Source organism: Lissotriton helveticus, chromosome 6, assembly GCF_964261635.1.
Source record: "Lissotriton helveticus chromosome 6, aLisHel1.1, whole genome shotgun sequence".
Taxonomy (NCBI): domain Eukaryota; kingdom Metazoa; phylum Chordata; class Amphibia; order Caudata; family Salamandridae; genus Lissotriton; species Lissotriton helveticus.
The window spans coordinates 1,355,840,756-1,355,861,336 of record NC_136067.1 but is presented as its reverse complement, the minus strand read 5'-3'; positions in this window follow the sequence as shown (position 1 = coordinate 1,355,861,336).

Here is a 20,581-nt window from a genome sequence, read left to right as displayed (position 1 = left end):
AGATGTCTAAAAGAGGCCCAGAATATGCGCATTAAAGAGTCGCCTGCCATCTTTAACACTTTCCTTCAGTCTAGCCCAACTGAATAACGCTTTAAGCAAAGAAACTAATAGCTGTGAGGTGTGCCCTCACATAAGAGACTGGCCTGCCCTGATCTCTGATGGCACCGAGAAAGAGATAGATGCTTTCGTGGTATGGTATGTTATGTTATTATTTTTGTAAAGCTCTCAAATACCTAAAAGGTGTCTTGGCACTGGCTAAGTTTACAGAGAGGAGAAAAGTGTACCCAAAGGTGTATCCAACTATTCTACAGAAAAGAACCAGGTTTTCAGAGCCTTCCTGAAAGTTAGCAGAGTAGGCATGGTCTTGATGTCCAATGGGAGAGAATTTCATGATTTTGTTGCTCCCAGGGAAAAGCTTCTGCCTCCCCAAGATGCGCAATGAAACCTGGGTACAGCTACTAATTTAGCAGATGCTGATTGAAGTTTATCTGAGGAAAAGTGGACCTTGTCCATACAGTGCTTTGTAAGTAATACAGAGGGCTATAAAAGGTAATTCTGTGGCTGGCTGGTAGTAGTGTAGTTTCTTGACTAATTTGGAAATGGGCTAATATTTGGGAATTTTAAAGAGAAGCTAGGATGCTGCATTTTGCAGTACTTGCAGCTTGTTTGTGACATACTGATGAGCATTGAGATATAGCAAATTGCAGTAGTCAATATTTGCCATCATTAATGAAGTAACAGCAAGTCTCTGCAGATTGGCAGGGATAAAAGGCAGAATCTTTTTTAACAGCCTGAGAATGTAAAACGTGGCTCAGGTAACTGCGATCACTTGATCAGAAAAGGTAAGTGTGCCATTGAACTTGACTCCCAAATTCCTTATGGTCCTAACCAGAATGGAAAGGGTGCAGAGTTCAGATGGCCACCATGATGGGGACCAAAACTAAGGTTTGGCCCCAAAGATCAAACCTTCAGTCCTAGCTGAGTTTAGTTGAAGGCAGCTTCTGGCCATCCACTAACTAACTGCCTGCATACAGTTGTTGAATTTAGCGACAATTCCTGTGTCCCGTGGTCCTAATAACACAACAATTTGCTTGTCATCCACATATGATGTTAAAGCAAACCCAAATGATCTTATAGTCTCAGCCAGAAGTGAAACAAAGATATTAAAAAGTGTTGGGCTGAACAACGAGGCCTGCGGGACTCCACAAGGAAGAGAATATGCACAAGAGGTAAAACCTCCCAGATTGACCTTTTGTTCCTGGTCATTAAGAAAGGCGTTTAACAATTTCCAGGCCGTGCCTGACATCCCTATCTAACTCAGTTAGTCCATCAGAAATACATGATTAACTTTATCAAAGGCTGCCAATAGATCGCGGGGGCGCTAGGTGGCACACATCCAAAATGGCCGCACACCTGTGAGGCTCTGGAGCCTTGGCGAATAACTCCGGCATTTATCCTTCTCGTACCACACAAAACTGCACTACGAGGTGGCAAGTCTAGTCTTCGGAACCTCGAGCTGATCTGGGGTGAAAATCGTGCCTCTCGCATTCACGGAGGCGCCTCTGGAGTGGACTTTCGGATGTGGGAGCGACTGAGCAAACACTGCTCCGGATGACCTGGGCGGCGGACGCCTTTACCAGAGCCCCGGGGATCCCACATGGGGGTAGGCCGTGCGCTGCACACTTTGCTTCCCAACATCTCGCTGAGAGATCTTCTACACGCTGGACAGACGCGTGCTGTGCCACAAATCTCTGGGGAAGGTAGAACACGAATGGACCTTCTATAGAGGGACTTGGCGCCATATCTCTTCTGTTCCCGGCGCACGCGACCGGAGACGCGTAATACTATATGGACCTCTGACCTACCTCGCAGCTCCATACCTGGCCCCTGTGGAGTCTACTGCTGGTCTGCTAACACAGGGAAATCGCATACAGCTAAACACAGACAAACGGAGCCGCCCACACAGCAGAGCACTGTGGACGCACTGCCGCCATCTTACATGCTTTGGAAGGACTCAGACGCTGCGGCCATGGGACGCGTATGGCAACCGGTAGGACACCTTCACCCTATCCTACCCGCATCTCCCACGGTGCCTCCATCCTAGGCTTGCCTGACTCTCCCCTTTTGCCGGGTGGCTGGCGGCCGCTGCTAGTGGGATGGAGCTCTGTAGGAACTCACTGTACCTGCTCCACGCGACCTCTACCTGCTTGGCTTGGGCCTGCTACTGGCTACATACCCGGCTACATACAGGAACACGGCGACCCGGGAGTACATGGCTTCTCTGCACTCACGCACGTAAGACATTTCGGCAGAATTTTGGGTTTCTTTATTGAGTTCGTACTCGACTCCTGATGACTACACTTCTTGACACCATTTAGAGAATTGAACGTTTTTAAGAGTGTCCTACACGGTACCTACATTTTTATAGAGATTCTTCGTATTGATCGTCCGCTACTGAATGCAGGGTGTGGACGTCACTTCCCTGAAATTTCACATCTAAAGCTTACGGGCCCTGCTGGGTCGGAAGTATAACCAGCAGAGCGACCTCCTGGTTTGACACAGCCACGGATAGCCCTGAGGATTTGCATAGGCGATGAAACACGTGTCGGCTGGCTGTCTAACATAATAAAGGATTGCATCGGACTACTCTCCCATTGGAGAACCCTACAATTTTCTGTTGCTTTGTTTTTCTGTACATTGTCTTATGATTGTTACACAACGTTTGATTAATTTTATGTGAGTGCATAGGGTGCTCCTGTTACATACCCGGCTACGACTAGAACTCACCTGTGAGTGCGTGGGGCCCCCGTGGGGTGCACGTGGGACTGGTCCTGCAGGGAGAGATGTGAAACTGTGCTTCGACCCTTGGCGTGACCACCCCATCGATGCTCTGACAGAGTTGGGCACCACTCCACAGCAAGGCTGCTACATCTCTCGATACACCACCCAACGAAATACACCACTGCGGCCTGGTGTATCGCTGACTGGCTCCACTGGCATAGCCCTTCCTGCCTAGACAACACTGATGAGCAGGTGATCCCTTCTCAATGACCTCCTGTGATATATCTCTACAAGGGCCCGCCATCATTGCCTGCCACCTCGTCGAACACAGGCCTGCTCCCCGCCTAAGGCTCCGTCTGCCATACATACAAGTGGTATGTTCATGCACCCCTGAAATCCTCTGCTAACTATTACCACAGGACTAACCTATCACAGAATGCTACTGTCTCCTGTTTTTTAATTGTTTGATCCCTGCCTCCCTTGACTTGTTTGTTTACATCCGGCATCTCACTGTGCTCCTCATACTGCTCTTCTCCTGGGCACAAGTCACGGGAGAAAAAAACAAAAAAACATAATGGGGAAGCCTGATGGCCGCCAACCTAGACTCACCTTCGACAATAAAAAAAACACTACTAGATCCAGCTCGGCTGATTCCGGACAGACCGCCACGGACCAGTCGCATGCACCCTCGCCGACACCGGAGGATGATGTAAAAACGCTGCTCCTGGCTATGAAACACAGCCTCAGCGACCTGTCTTGGAAAATGGACCAGATGAACAATCAACTGGATTTTCTTGTTCAGAAAGTCGACAAACATAATGGGAAATTGAAGGAGGCTGAACGACAAATCTCGGAAAATGTGGATGCCACATCCCAGATGCAACAGCAAATGTTGCAAATGGACAAATTGATGAATGTCATTGCTGCCAAAAATGAAGATTTGGAGGCTCAAAGCCCCCAGAACAACTTCCAAATTATTGGCATACCAGAGAGCACAAACATCGGGCGCATGGAAGACTTCATTGAACGCCTACTGACCAATACCTTCGGAGAGGACTCCTTCTCATCGCAACTGGTGGTTGAGCGGGCACATCGCTCCCTGAGCCCCGGCCTCCACCGGGAGGAACTGCACGACCCATAGTAGCACGTCTTTTAAATTATCGAGATGTGGCCCTCAAGAAAGCTTGTGAACAGAAGACACTGCACTTTGAAGGTAAAGAGTTCACCATTTAACCTGACTTGTGCTCGCTTCGGTAGCACATATACCATTTAACCTGACTTTACTATGGCGGTTCAGGAGGCGCGCCGCAAATTTTTGCCAGTTAAACTCAAACTCCGTAAGGCTCAGGTCGATTATGCCCTCATGTATCCTGCACGACTCCGGATTACGCACCATGGCAAACACACATTCTGCAATACCCCGCAGCAAGTGGAAGATTTCCTGAAGACAATTCAAAGAAAATCGCCACAACAGGACCGCATTTCCAGATCTCTTTTTCCATCTTTGGACTAAATTGAGCCCAAACTGTCCTCACTACAAGACCCAGCTTTGACCTCCCTTCTTCCCCCCTCGGGGGGGGGGGGCAGTTGAATGGAGATGCTGCACTGAAGGGCTCCATGCGCTTTGTCTCCCCTTCGGGGGTGCCGAGATCACCCTTAGTGATGAGTCGCCTCACATACTGGATGGACACAGACAGCTAAGTGCCCTTTGGGCTTTACACAATGTATAAGATGTATGATTGAAAGGATATGTTTTTTTTATGGTAGGTTTGAAATAGACTTCCCTTACCGCTCTATTCCCCCCTCACATTGGGATACTTGGGGATTGCAATGCAGTGGAGTTGGAACATGGGAAGGTTTGTTGTAGCCCACTGGCACCCCCCCTTATGGGAGATCCCCCCTACTGCTTATATTCTCATATCTCTTGTTGTATCTTACCCTACTGGGTTGGATTTTCTTGTTCTTGACCGTACTGTTCAAATACTTGGGGTTTATGGGTGGGCACCTAAGTACCGGCACGATTGGGGTGCTGTTGTGGGTGGGATGGTTGTTAGCTAGTCGACCCATTGCTGACATGCGAGGGAAATCGTTGGGGGGAGGATTCGGGGAGGTAATGTTACAGTTTGCATTGATGTATAAGAGACAGCCCCTGATGGCCATGTTCAAACTTTGTGGACCATACACACACCTTGTGAACACTTCTACATGCACTACAGCACAGCGCTACCCCCTGATACAACATCTCACTCGGAATGTCGATACACACTGAGCCTCTACGAATTAAAATGATCACGTGGAATGTCAGAGGCCTTGGGGATCCCTGCAAGTGCTGACAAATACTGGCGTACCTTGAGAGACATCATATACAACTTGCACTGGTTCAGGAAATGCACACAGGCCCACGACACACTATTTGTTTTGGCAGTAAATGGGCCTCTGCTCGGGTGTTCTCTTCTTATTCCACATACTCATATTGGTAAAAAAACACCTTTTATACTCGGAGGCACGTATAGTGACCTCTCAGGTCAGAGCTGCTTACTTTGGGGTACACTGGGCACGCAATCGGTTACTCTGACTTGCTGTTACAGTCCCAATAAGGAACACCCAGATTACTTCACTACACTATGGGGACAGATAATTAAGGTAGGATCCACTCATGTCATATGGGGCGGATATTTTAACACTGCCCTGCGTCCCTCCCTGGACAGGTCCAATCCTCTTCCACATCACTATACCAACACACAAGATGTTCTTTCTCAATTATTTCTCGACCACGGGCTTATAGATGCGTGGCGATATGTCCACCCATTGGCCAGAGAGGGAACTTTTTTACACAGCCGGACACCTGGCTTGGTCGCACTTGGAATACTGGGTGTGTTCCCGAGGGGTTAACACTTGGATACACTCGGTAGAGCATATGGCCAGAACATATTCTGCTAAACACAAGGAAGGTCCTAGGGGTAAGTTTATCGACCTCAACTGTTAAATCCCCTACACAGAATTGACACCAACCAAAATTAACAGTGAGTCCAAGAACAGACAATGTACCCAAAATATAGCAACACCAGGGAGTAGTTTAATTATAAACAAGTTCCCATCAGTCCACCAACGAGACCGCCCTTCATCATCTGGAATCTTTTATGTTTATAAATAACACAAAGAGGGTAAAAAAACCTGGGCTGGCAGATGGCTAAGCCATGCACAGGAAAAACCGTAGTGTTATTATAGATGTGCGAAGAAGGCATGTATACTCGGGGAACTAAAAAGCAGTGCAAAGAAAAGGTGTATGTGAAAGAGAGAAAGGCTCTAAAATTAGGTCGTGATCGGGAAAACAATTTTAATAGACACCCTCACACTCCTAAATCAATAAAAACAGTGCAAAATTAGTGGTGTAACAAATGACCACTAAAAAAGGTGTAAGGTCGACATGTTTCTGCAGACAGTTGGAGTCTAGTGATCTCCTGCTGCTTCTTCAGGACCATTAATGCTACTGCTGAATTAAAATAACAAAAACCATATCACCTGATGGTGTATGTGTGTTCATCTTCTCATCCTAAGAGAAAAAACGTATATAGAAGGGTACAAAGTCAAGAATACTTTTAACAAAAAACAACATGCACTATGTGCCATCATTTCAATGTGCTCGTCGTAAACAATTATCGACCATCATCTCGGACTGTCAAGGTCAGTCACAATCACCACTACAATCAATGTGTAGAAGTAAATTCACTCACCCACGTGATGGGAAGGAACTGCCCAACTTGTTTATAATTAAACTACTCCCTGGTGTTGCTATATTTTGGGTACATTGTCTGTTCTTGGACTCACTGTTAATTTTGGTTGGTGTCCAGAACATATTCTGTCCATGAGCCTGTGTGCCTCGAGATTACACCACCTAACTTAATTGCTACCCCACGATGTTGGAGACTTGTGCCAGAGGCACTTTTGGATGCTGTTTTTCAAGCAGAGATAGGTGAAGAAATAGCTGACTTTTTTAACTAGAAATAAGGGCTTTGTTACACACGTAGGTACAGTCTGCTTTTAAAGTCACTATGCATGGCACATGTATGTCCAAAAGTTTTGGGGTGTTACGTGACATACGAAGAAATTTGCGGTCTCTTGAAACTGAGCTGAAGCAACTTGAACTAGACTTGTGGAGCGAGACGTCGGGAACCCAAAGGGCATTACTCCGGGAAAAACTAACAGACTATACTACCACTGCAGACCGGGAAGCCAAGTTCAGAGGCAAGTATTTTACTGCCCACAGGTATGGGGAGGGGGAGTGACCTGGAAGGGCACTGGCAACTGAAATTAGACCACCCCGTTTTTCTAATTATATCTTGGACGTGGTGGACAGCAATGGGGTGCGACATCGGGATAGTCGAGACATTATCCATACATTCACTGACTTCTATGCAGATCTGTATAGCTCACGCCATACTGCTCACCCGGACCTCTTGCACTATCTTGAAGATATAGCGCTGGAATGGCTGGGTGATCATCAGCGGGAATTTTTGACAGCGCCATTTGAAGCCGATGAGCTTTGTGAAGCCATCATGCAGATGACATTGAGAAAGGCACCTCGACCCGATGGACTCCCCATAGATTTTTACAAAATGTATATCAATCAATTTCTCCCAGTGCTGAAAGAAGTATTCCTGGAAGCCCAGGAAACTGAGACCTAACCTGCATCAATGAGGGAAGCACTCATTATCTCATTACTGAAGCCCGATAAGACTGCAAGTCGCTGTGAGTCTTATCGCTCCCTCTCACTAATTATTGCAGACGCCAAGATACTCGCTAAGCTAATAGCCAACCATCTTAAACTCCTCATGGAGAAACTAGTTTTACCGGATTAGGCCAGATTCTTCCCTGGTAGGGCAAGTTCTAATAATCTTAGGACACTTTTCTCTATATTACAAAATGTGGACCCCATGCTGGCACTTGTGGCAATCTTCCTCGACGCCATGAAGGCCTTTGATTCGGAGGAATGGGATTATCTCTTTACTATACTCCAATGTATGGGACATCCCAAAGGTTTCCTGGCCTGTGTCTGACTCCTATACACGGCACCGACAGCGAAGATCCTGGTTAATGGCCATGTCTCTTCTCTGATCTCTCTTTCGTGGTGCACCCAGCAGGGAATGCCCGCTATCTCCCCTTTTATTCGCTCTTGCAATGGAGCCACTGGCAGCTAAGATCTGGCAACACCACCAGGAAAAAGGGCTCTGCTGCTTTCTGCTCCCCATTCTCATATCTCTTTATGTGGATGATGTTACTCTTTATGTAAAAGAGCCGCACCAAAACCTTAATCCACTTCTCAGGGAATTTCTTAAGTTCGGTGGCCACTCCGGTATTCATATTAACTGGACCAAATCCTAAATGTTCCCATTGACTGCTGCAGCCACGCCCTTTGACACAGACTTACCCATTGCATGGTGTTCTGACGAGGTGAAATAACTCGGGATCACTGTCAAGACAGATCGCGAGGAATAATGAGGCTAAACTATGGCCGTACATTGGATCACATTACTGGTTACATGACTCAATGGAATGCCCTCCCCCTTACCATGGCGGGCCGTATCTCACTCATTAAAATGGTGGTACTCCGAAATATTTGAATTTGTTCTTAAACATTCCATATGACCCAGGACAACACTTTTTCTCCAGCCTCCGTGTGAAGCTTATCAAACTGGTATGGGGAGGCAAACAGCCACGATTAAAATCGGACACACTTATGCGACCATACTCACAGGGGGGTTTTGATATCCCAAACTTTGAATTGTATTATCTATGCGCCCAAGCACACTTTGCCCATTTTTGGTTCCACCCTCCTCGGTATACACCTCCTGTGGCTACCGAACACTGGCTTGCAGATCCTATTCCATTAGAGGGGGTTATGTTCTCATCGATCAAGCCTCGTGAGCCTCGCCCCACTTCTGTGGAGTGCACGCTCCAAGCCTAGCACCGCATTGCTGACCGCCTACAGGCACCATGCCTATACTCCCCGCTGCTCCCACTTGCATATCACCCACAAATGCCCTTACTCTAGGAAGGGGTGTTCAAGAAGACAGCTAGGACTCGGAAACTTCGCTCCTGGGGAGACTTATACTTAAATGGTAAATTCCGTACCCTCCACCAGCTCTACCCAAATCCCCCACTTTCTACTATGGAAACCTTTCTCTATACCCGCTTACATCACGGGCTGAATGACTGCACCCCTGAGCACCCATTGGAGCCTGTGGTGGTAGCCTCGCTGCATCATGTGCTACATGCACCCACTGCCTCTCACATAGGGCTCTATTATGATGGCTGGCGGTCGCCCCGGGAAATGGGACCGCCAGCTAAGGGTGCAGCGGTCCTGCATGGGCAATTAGGATGCGCCCGCCACACTGGCAGGCGCATCCCGCATTTTTTGCATTGCGGCGGGTGGTGCTGTCAGCAGCGCCCGCCGCAATACAAAACAGGCATGTGCGCATTTGCATGCACAACATGGCAGGCACCGCGCGGTGCCTGCCATGTCATCCAGAACGGGCCCTCAACTGAGGAAACCGCATGTCTTTCCGTGGTGGCAACACCGCCACGGAAAGGCTGCTTCCTGCTGCCATCATAATATGGATGGCGGTGTCAAGCAGACACCGCCACCATATCAGGTCCCTTTTTCGCCCGGTCACCTGTGTGACCAAAGAAAAACCGGCAGACTGTCTTTCCGTCCGCTGGGGTCCCCCCACCATACTTATATGGCGGGGGAAAATGGCATGAGGGTGGAGGAGTATGACGGGTGGTTCGCCACCGCCATGCGGGCGGTGGCGATACGCCCAACATTCTAATAGACCCCTTAGTGTCCGCATTATATCGCAGCCTACACACAGATACAGCATACCCTCAATGCGCTGCCCGGGACAAGTGGCCGGCCGAACTGGAGCACCCCGTCTACGACACACAATGGGTGTTCTGTTGTAAACAAACTAAACACGTCTCTTCTAGTAGCCGCCTGCGCATCACTCACTACAAATGTCTCCAGCGCTGCTAATACACCCTGGCTAAACTACATAGGTTTGGGTTATGAGACACAAACAGATGTGATAGATGTAGGGCAGAGGATGGAGACTTCCTCCATCTCGCTTGGGGATGCCCGGCCGTGTACACATACTGGCAACAGGTCTTCACCGCATGGTATCTCTACCTCTCTCGAGATCTCCTCTGGCGACTCTACTCGGCTATACTGAGCAGATCCCGGTGAAACATCGTAAATTTGGGTCCTTTGGACTTGTGCTGGCCAAACGACGGGTGGCCTGTATATGGGGCCACAGGAGGGCACCTACGTTTAAGGAATGGGTTGGAGACATGATATTATGGCAGGACCAAACATGTATGTATGCTGAGCTTCTCCCAATTTCCTCATGCCCTAGGGACATATGGGGCCCACTTCAGACATACCTGCTGGAACACCCAACCACCATCGAACATATGATGTGCCTGTACAATACTAAGGTGAGGGCCCACAGGGTGGCGGATTGTTCCATATGCATGTACAGATTTGTTCCACGTGACTCTACTTGTCAATTGATGTGCTAAGGTGTTGTGTACATTGCTGATTGTCTCTTGCATATATTGTGATTTGCCTATGTACAACATTAATAACAGTAAATAAATGTAATTTAGAAAAAAGGCTGCAAATAGATCGAGTAGCACAAGGGCAGCCCTAACTCCTAGATCCATAGTACCTCTGATCTCCTTTGATGCTTGGATAAAAGCCGTCTCCATGCTGTGCTCAGCCAAGAAACTGAACTGAGTGGAATCCAAGCAATATTGGTCTGATTATATTCAACCAATTGCCTATTCAAGACTTTCTCAAATATTTTAGCTGGTAGGGACAGGTGGGAAATCGGCCGGTAGTTACTTGTAATTTGTGGGTCAAGAGAGGGTTTTTAAATTAGAGGCAGCACCAAGGCTTTTTTCCATAAGGTGGGGAAAAGGCCTGAGACACAGAATTGATTAAATATGTGTGTCAAAGGGGTGGCAATTGTTTCTGCAGCTAGGCTAGTCACTTTAGGTGGGCAAAGATCGTACAGCGAGCCTGACTTAGCTGACTCAATCAGTTTTGTGACCTCCTTTCCAGTCAGAGAAATTATATTCTCAAACTTGTCAAACATGAGCTGATAGGTGGAAATAGTAATGTCTGGTTTGGACCCTGTGTTGAGGATTTGGCATTTTTATAAATGTCCTCTAATTTAAGGCAAAAAGCCTCTGTCAGTGTTTTTCAAAAGGATTGTGAACAGTGGTTAAGAATTAGAAATGACTGAGGTTAAACAAGTCAGAAATGTTTACCGTTGTGTAAAAAAAGATCTATAATGCACAAACAATTTCTCATATAACAGCCATATCTCTTTTAATTTGGGAGGCCGCCACTAGATCCGAAATGGTGGAACTTCAATCTTCCACAGATATGACAGGAACTCTGGGCCCCATTAGGATGGCAGGCGGACTCCTGTCCGCCCTCCACCCTAGCGGTGCCGGGACCGGCCGCCAGTGGGGCGGCGGCCCCGCACTATCAATTAGGATGCCACTGCCACCGTGGCGGTAGCAACCTGCATCTACGACATTGTGGAGGGCGGGGCTCACGGTACCGCCCGCCACAATGTTGTGAATGGCCGTTGTACATTGGCATGCACAACGTGACAGGCACCGCGCGGTGCCTGCCACCTTGTCCATGCCAATGTTGGGGGTTAACATAGGTAACCCCCAAGAGCAGCCCCCCACACCCCTGGGGGCCCGCAACTAGCCCCCTAGCAAATACAGCATGCGTTTCCATGGCGGAGTCTCCGCCATGGAAAGGCATGAAAAATGCCACATCATAACATGGATGGCGGTGTCTTGCAGACACTGCCACAATATTGTGTCCCTTTGCCGCCTGGTTGAGATTTCGACTGGCCCAGCGGAAAATCAGCGGATGGTCTTTCCGTCCGCCATGGTGCCCCCCGCCATACTAATATGGCGGGGGGATAACCAGGGACTTATGGTGGATAGATACCAACAGCCGGGCCGGCGGTAGTGATCCGCCCGCCATCATAATGGGACCATAAGTTATCTTCTCTGCTGCTTGTAGGTGAAAATTCTGAAATTCCTGTAACTTGAAGCGAGACAAGGCCTCAGCAGCATTATTGTTGATCCCAGGCACATATTTAGTTTTAAACAAAAAGCTCGACTTTAAGCACAGCAACACCAGATTTTTCAGTGATATCAAAACAAACATGCAAGAAGCCCCTTGCCTAATAATGGCCTCGAGCACAGCCATGTTGTCCGTTCAAAAGACCATGCTTCTGTTCTGAAAAACATCTGCCCATATGGTTACAGTCACACAAAGGGGAGCATTCCTTGTCACTCCGCTGTCATGCCATGCAGAGTGCCAAGTTCCCCCCGCACCATTCTGCCCTAAGAATGTAGCCAAATTCCATGTTACCCACTGAAACAGTGAACAGACCAAGAGTGTGATTGAAAATTCGCTGCAAAGGCCAAATGTCATTGAATTGTTGCAGAAAACGGTGCCAAATTATCAGGTCATCTTTCCCTTCAGCCAGGAGTCATGTGTGATGATTTTTGTGTGTAAGGCCAGTCATCGCTTTTGCAATTGATGTTGAAAAGGGGCGCACCCTAGGAAGATCTGCAAGGTGAAATTCAACTGACCAACCAGTACCTGATGCTGGTGCAGGGTTACTCTCTTTAAAGCTAGCATGGTGTCAATTGACTGACTGAAAGCAAGCACCTTTTCTGTAGAGAGGCGGCACTTGCTGGCCACGGTGTTTATTTCAAAACCTAAGAAAGTGAGACGTGGTCGGGCCCATAATCTTTTCTGGCACTAGGTAGAAACCCTAAATCTGTGAACAAGGGAGTTAGGGCCTTCAATTCCCAGGAGCATGACCCCGACCCAGGCGGCCCCAAGACCAAGAAATCATCCAAGTTTTGAATCACCTCCAGATGCCCAGAAATCATTGTGAAAATCCATTGTAGCAGTCAGCTGAATTGTTCAAAGTATGTGCCAGAGGGTGCAGAGACAGAATATTTTGACGTTAAAATATCGAATTGCATGAATATCGAGTAAAGAATATCGATGGTGGAAAATATCGAGGTACGTTTTTTCGTTGTTTAAAATATAGATTTTTGTGTAATGTAGAAATATCGAATTTGTAAACATTGAATGCAAATATATTATTGTAAATAATATCGACTGTATTTTTTTGTTTAATGTTTTTATAACTAATTTGGTAGTAGTTATTTTATCATTTTTAATTTTTAATTTTGTCATGTTTTTGTTGTATCTTACTTTATTTTTAGGAGTGGGATGTTTGGTTTATAGGGGTATGGGTGGGAAGTAATCTAAAAATATTTGTTAGTATTTGTAAAATTTTAGGAGCAGGATATTGGGTTTATAGGGGATAAAGGTGGGTAGTAATTTAAAAATATTTATATGAATTTTGTAATATATTTTTAATTTTATGTAAAAATGTAGGTGCGGGATGATGGGTTTATAAGGGATGAGGGTGGGGAGTAATTTAAGAATGTTGCTTAAAAATAAAATTATTGAAATATATAAATAATTTAATATAAATAAATTATACATTTGAAATAATCAAAAATGTTGAATTTTTTTGAGAGTTAATATTTAGATGTAAATTGTGTAAAATATGTTATACATATTTTTTTAAATAAAAAAAATATTGGCTTATAATTTTTAATGTTTTTATATATTATTTTATTGTTTTACTTTTATATCTTTTAGTTTCAATACATTTTGGATAATTTAATTTCTTTTAATGTAAGTGTGATTTAGAATTTAAGATTTATATTTGTAAATTGTTTTGAGAATGGGTGTCTTAATATTGTAATAATATATTATTTAATAATTGTATTTTTAAAATATTTTTATTTAAATATTTCGAACACATTTTAGATACATTTTGTTACATTTTAAATTTTATTAAAAAAAATTAAAAACACGTTTTTTATTGTTTTGAAATATTTTATATTTTTACATATTTGTCAGTGTACAATATGTAGTTTTTTCCTTTACTTCTTTTGTTTTGGAGTTAGTAATAATAATTATATGGGGGGTTATTATCCTGCTTTTTGTTTTTAGTTTAGTTTGTTTTGGAGTTGGAATAATTATTTATTATGGTTTATTATCTAGCACTTTCCCTGAGTTTATTTTGTCTTGGAGTTGGAATAGTAATTTCTTATGGTTTATTACCCAGCACTTTCCCTGAGTTTATTGTTTTTTGGAGTTGGAATAGGACTTTACTATGGTTTATTATCCAGCACTTTCCCTGGGTTTATTTGATTTTGAAGTTGGAATAGTAATTTATTACGGTTTATTATCCAGCGCTTTCCCTGAGTGTATTTGGTTTTGGAGTTGGAATAGTAATTTATTGTGGTTTAATACCCAGCATTTTCTCTGAGTTTAGTTGATTTTGGAGTTAGGAATAATACATTTTTATTGTTTATTATGTCGTGTTTTAAAGAGTTTATATGTACATTCAAATAAAAAAGTAGATGTATGTTATTTTTTATTGTTAATGTTTTATTTGCAAACACATTTGTTTTGTTTGTTCACAATTATATTGTTTTTATTTTGTCTTGTTATACAATTTTTGACAACATTAGAATGATTCACAAATGTTGATATTATTCAGAATTTATTATAATGTACAATATGTTTTTTATTTATATTTTTCATGTACATTAGTAAAATTAAAAATACATTTTTACGTACATCTTTTTTAAGTTTTAAAAAATGATCCATTTTCTGAAGTATAGTCATGTAATAGTAAAGAGATTTAAAACATTTTTACTATGAACATTTTCATTTTTATTTTGGAACATTTTTTATGAGAAAAAGTAAACATTTTAGTGCATTTCTTTTTACATTTTTTTTAATAAATTTTATATAATTTTATTTTTGTAGGAAAATTATTTAATAAGTATTTTACAAATTTAGATTTTGTACATTTTTTATTATTATTCAATATATTAAATATTATTATTATTAAGAAAACAATTGTTAAATATTAAAGATTGTTCTTTTTTTAACAAATATATATTTTTTACAATTTCTTTGGGGGAAAACTTTGTTATATTGGTTGCACATTTACAATAGTATTAGTGTAATTTTATATTTGGAAGGTAAGTACATGAAACAAACATGCATTTTTATCTATATTAAATATATTATTTTTTGTTTTTGGATAATATATTATCTAATGTATATTTTACAAATGTTTGAATTTTTTTTGACTATTTGATATTTTTTTACAATACGTAAAAATATATATATTTACTTTTTGGGATTTTTTAAAATTAATTCTCCATTCTTGTCTATGGGGAGTTAGTCTTTTTTCATTTCTATTACACAGCCATTTTGTTTTCCTTTTTCTGACTTTTCTGTCTATCTGTTTCATTTTTAGGTCATTTTGCAAGACGGAACCTCACGTTTGGGAGCTGTATTTCATCGGTTAAGGTAAGTTTGATTAATTTTACTGTTAAGTTAGTTTTAGGGAAGGGGCGAGGCAATAGTAGTGTAGTGAGTTGTGTTAGTTTGTTAATTGTTCGATTTTGGTGTGGTTAGTTGTTGTTTTCATAGTTTAGTGTATTGAGGGCCTGATTCTGATGCGGTTTGGAAAGCTTCCCACCCAAATGGGTTTGGGAATGGTTGCCAACCAAATCGGATCTGGAGAGTCCAACCGACCGAGTACGATGCATCCAGATGCTTCCAGATACAATTTGTTTGGACTCCAATTAACTTCAATGGGAGCCTTTTTTCCGACTGAGGGGCCGACTAGAGTCGGTCTGCCATCGTGGTGGTGACCGGGACCATCCGCAATTCATGCTGCGGTCCTGCACACCCAATTAGGATGCGACCTCAGTCGAATTTAGCATTTTAACATTGCGGTGGGTGCTGCTGACAGTAGCACACGCCGTGATGTTAAAATAGCATGTTGGGGATTTCACTGCACTACGTGGCAGGTACCACACGGTGCCTGCCACTTGGTGCAGTGAAATGTGGGATACCATGGGTACCCCCCCAGTGCACCCATGCCTCCCCCAACACAAGGGGGCCCCGAAACGGGCCCCCGAAACCAATCTCTACCAGCCTTTCAATGGCGGTTTACCAGCCACGGAAAGGCTGGCTGGAGACAGCATCATAATTTGGCAGATGGTGCCTGCTAGGCACCGCCCCCATTTCATGGATGCAGACTGTTCCACCAGGCAATCAGAACTATTGCCTGTGGCGGTTCCGTCGTGGACGGTCTTTGCGTCCGCGCGGTCCAAAAGCGATTCCCCAAGCCATCTTAATGTAGCGGAGAGGACAATTGCGGTCCGATGGTGAAAGGACCAACACCGTGTGGCTGGCGGTGGCGGTCCTTCCTCAATCATAATCGGTCCTTGAATGCATAGGCTTTCATTGAAGAAAGGGGTGGCTGGAAAAAATCGGACACCCTGTGACGGGCACCCCCTGGTGCCTGCCAGACAGTGCATGGCTGGTAAGGGAATACCCATGGATACCCACACAGGCCCGATTGGGAAGGCTCCAGGAGCAGGGGAGCCCACTACGAGCCCCCAAAGTCTGATTCAGACTGCCAATTCGAGTGGGACAGCACAATTTGGAAAGGTAGTCTAAATCCTGTATCGTACTCGGTCATTTGGAAACGCGGCCCTTAGAGGCGTACAATTCTGCTCCGTACGGCTTGGTCATTCCAAATGCCGCCGGGGTTGGATTGGGGTATTCCTAACGCCTAACTCGCATTATACTCTGTCAGTTGGAAACTTTTCCGAGTCGGTTGGAAAGACACATTCATGATCCAGTTTTTGACAGAGCAAATGCTGTTAGAGGGCCTTCCTAACTGCATCAGAATCAGGCCCTATGGGGCCGATTCCGATCTCGCTCGGATGGCCCTCCCAAAGCCATCCGAAGCCTTACCTTCCGACCAACTCGTTCCCGGAGCCGGTCCATCCAAATGAGGAAGTATGATGCGCAAATGTGTGCATTTCCCAGGCGACACGCATGCTCCGAATCGAGCAACATTTCCCATATGAACCAGCTCTGTAAATGCTGAATGGACTCACCTGGAACCATTACCATAGCAGTTCCCGGCCGGGCAAGTACGTGGCGTACTTCCTCTGCGCCGAACAGGTCACCACCTCCAGCACATCACAGCTCCTGGATGAGCTGTATTTCAGCTCCGATTCGTACCACAACACGAACACCGCATACAAGACAAAGCTTCCATGTACATCACAGATGGTAAGTCAGACACCAAACACCCCCCCCCCCAACACAGCCCACCCCAGATGGGGTGGATGTCCATCCACCCATCATTGTCCAGCATTGTCCACCCCAGAGAGGGTGGATGTCTATCCCCCCAGCACAGTCCACCCCAGAGGGGGTATATGTCCATCTCCCCAGCACAGTCCACCACAGAGGGGGTGGATGGACATCCCCCAGCACAGTCGATCCCAGAGGGGATGAATGGCCATCCCTCAGCACAGTCCACCCCAGTGGGGGTGGATGGCCATCCCCTCAGCAAAGCCCACCCCAGAGAGGGTGGATGTCCATCCCCCAGCACAGCCCACCCCAGAGGGGGTGGATGGCCATCCCCTCAGCACAATCCACCCCAGAGGGGTGGCTGGCCATCCCTCCAGCATTGTCCACCCCAGAGGGGGTGGAGGTTGAACACTCCCCCCTACTCCCATGCCTAGCTTGTGTATTGTGTGCAAACATCCAGAATTAGTGACACATGTAGAAAACAAATACAGTAACATCCATCGTTGTAGTGAACAAAAGCAGATTGTGGGTTCAAATCCCCAGCGTTGTCAAGCACATAGGGGAGATGGTGTATAACCCCCACATCAGTGTAATGACCAAAAGGTGAGTGTGGGGTTCAAACCCCCAGTGTTGCCAAGCACATAGGGGGCATGGGGTGTAACACCCCCATCAGTGTAGTGACAAAAAGGTGAGTGTGGTGTACAAAACCCCAGTGTTGACAAGCATATAGGGGACATGGGGTGTAACACACCCATCAGTGTAGTGACAAAAAGGTGAGTGTGGGGTTCAAAGCACCAGCATTGTCAAGCACATAGGGGACATGGGTCATAGCCCCCCATCAGTGGAGTGACCAAAAGGTGAGTGTGGGGTTCTGACTCCCAGCATGTGCAAACAATCATGTATGACTTTCTGAGGCCTAAAACCACATGCAAAGTAGTGACAAAGTAGTGGTTGTGTGCCAAACAAACACATATCTGTTCAGGAAAACGTTGTGCCTTCAAAAGCTCCCCCTGCCATGTGGAGACAAGCATTGCCATTGTGGGCTAACACTGCCACCAATGTTCAATTGGACAATTTGAGAAGTGACCATAAAAATGCATAAACAATCATTTGTTCACAAACAGACACACATACAAAGGAAATCCTCCAGAAACAACAGGGTAGACAAGATCCTGTTCCACACTGTGGCAGCAATGGCAAATTATGAACATGATGAATGGGCAGACTGAAGATGTAGGAGTCCCAGGGACATTAGATAAACAAAATAAAACAAACATCGACTCACTGCCCACAAAGCCAGTAGAAATACGTGGGTCAAGATGCACTAAAACAACCAGCCAACCACACACTGCTGAACAAACACAACATGTGTGTGATGGGGGTCTAAACTCCATTGTGTTACTGAATGTTGGCAATCTGGCATTGTTTGATTTGCAGGTCCACAACAGTCACCTGTGGAACAAGCTTGGTGGAACAACAAACAATACATTAAGAGACTGACTTTCTATCCCTGGTACCCTCAAGGCCACTACACTGTGGTGATAGTTTCCCGTCTGATGACCCTCTGTGATGCTAAATTATGATGTGTACCATACTTTGGACCACACTCACTCTTGTGCACTGTTTCACCTGTCTTGCCGGAACAATTTCCATCACACATACCCAAACATTATTTACAGGGCATAGCCTGTAATGTATGGCAAAAATATAGGTAGGAGCCTTACCAAGAGGCAAGTCACATTTGGCCAGTCTAAAAACCACACACTTTGATCTCACACAATGTGCATCAGCTAAGCCTACATTGACTAGTGACATTGCACATGCACCCATGACAATCCCAGGGGTGGTGGTGGGGTCTCTGTTTTACAAACACAAGACACATAGCAAGGCATTACACATGGTGGAATTTGCCACACCGCTTAGGACAGAGTACATGTGCATAACGTGAAATGTATCAGACACATTGGAAAATTTAACACTGTCCCACAATGAAACACTCAAGGAGACCTACAAATAAGACATGTTGCCATCAGGTGACAGGGAAGGGAAGAATCTGCTGAGTGTGAACAGTCATAAACACATACAAGTGCCAAATGCCCGAAAAGAGATGAAAGATAAAAAAACACGCTGATGTTGGTAGCACAGATGTGACTTGTGGAATCCTAAATATGTCTAATGTGAGTTTGCCCACAGTGCAGACACTTATAGCAACCCAAACAGGGTGGACACCATAATGACTCTATTTGTCCCATGCACCCACATCATGGACACTCACAGTCAAATAGGCTGAGAAATCACTGGACAATTTGGCAAGCCTCCCAGACAGTAACATCTGCTGGGACTACAGTCTTGGTAGAAAAAGGGCTGTCAACACAAAAAATAATGTTCACAGAACACACACCATGGGTTCAGGAAAGGTCAGAGATTAACACACTGCCAAGAGGTGATTTCCCTACTGTGGAAGGTCCGCTGTGTCAAGCTTGGTCTTGGCAAGGGTCTGCCAAGTCAGAATCAATCAAGCAATCAATCAATCAGTCAGGGAGCGTCTGATGCTCACTGGGAGCTCGTTCCAGGTTTTGGCTGCGAGGTGGGAAAAAGTTCTTCTGCCGGTTCTGTTCCTGCGGATGTGGGGGACCTCTGCCAGGGTGAGGTCAGTGGAGCGGTGGTTCCTCTTGGGTACGTGGAAGGATACTCTTTCATTGAGGTATTTGGGTCCGATGTTGTGGAGGGATTTGTAGGTGTGGGTGAGGAGTTTGAAAGTGACCCTCTTCCCGATGGCGAGCCAGTGGAGGCCTCGTAGGGGATGGGTCATGTGCTCATGGCGTGGTACACGGAGGACGAGTCTTGCTTTGGCGTTCTGGATGGTCTGGAGTCTGTGTAGAAGTGTGTAGAAGAGTTTTGTTGATTCCGGCATAGAGGGCATTGCCGTAATCTAGTCTGCTGGTGATGAGTACGTGGGTGACAGTTCTTCTGCAGTCGGCGGGGATGCGAAGGCAGTTGAAACAGGTGGAGGCGACGGCGTTGATCTAGCAGTACATGGAGTCAAGGATGATGCCGAGGTTCCGCGCGTGGTCTGTAGGGGTGGGTGGGCTCCCGAGGGTGGAGGGCCACCAGGTGTTGTCTGAGGCAGAGATGCAGGGGCCGAGGATGAGGACCTCGGTCTTCTCTGAGTTTAACTTCAGGCAGCTGTCCTTCATCCAAGCTGCCATGTTCTTCATATCTTCCTGGAAACAGAGTCTGGTGTCTTTGGGATTCTTCGTGAGTGAGAGGATGAGCTGGGTATCGTTGGCATAGGATAAAATGCTGAGCCCATGCTGTCTGACGATGGCTGCGAGGGGGACCATGCAGATGTTGAAGAGCGGGGGCTGAGTGATGATCCCTGGGGTACTCCGCAGTTGATTACGGTAGGTTTGGAGAGGAAGGAAGGGAGTCGTATCCTCTGTGTTCTGCCGGAGAGGAAGGATTGGATCCAATCGAGGG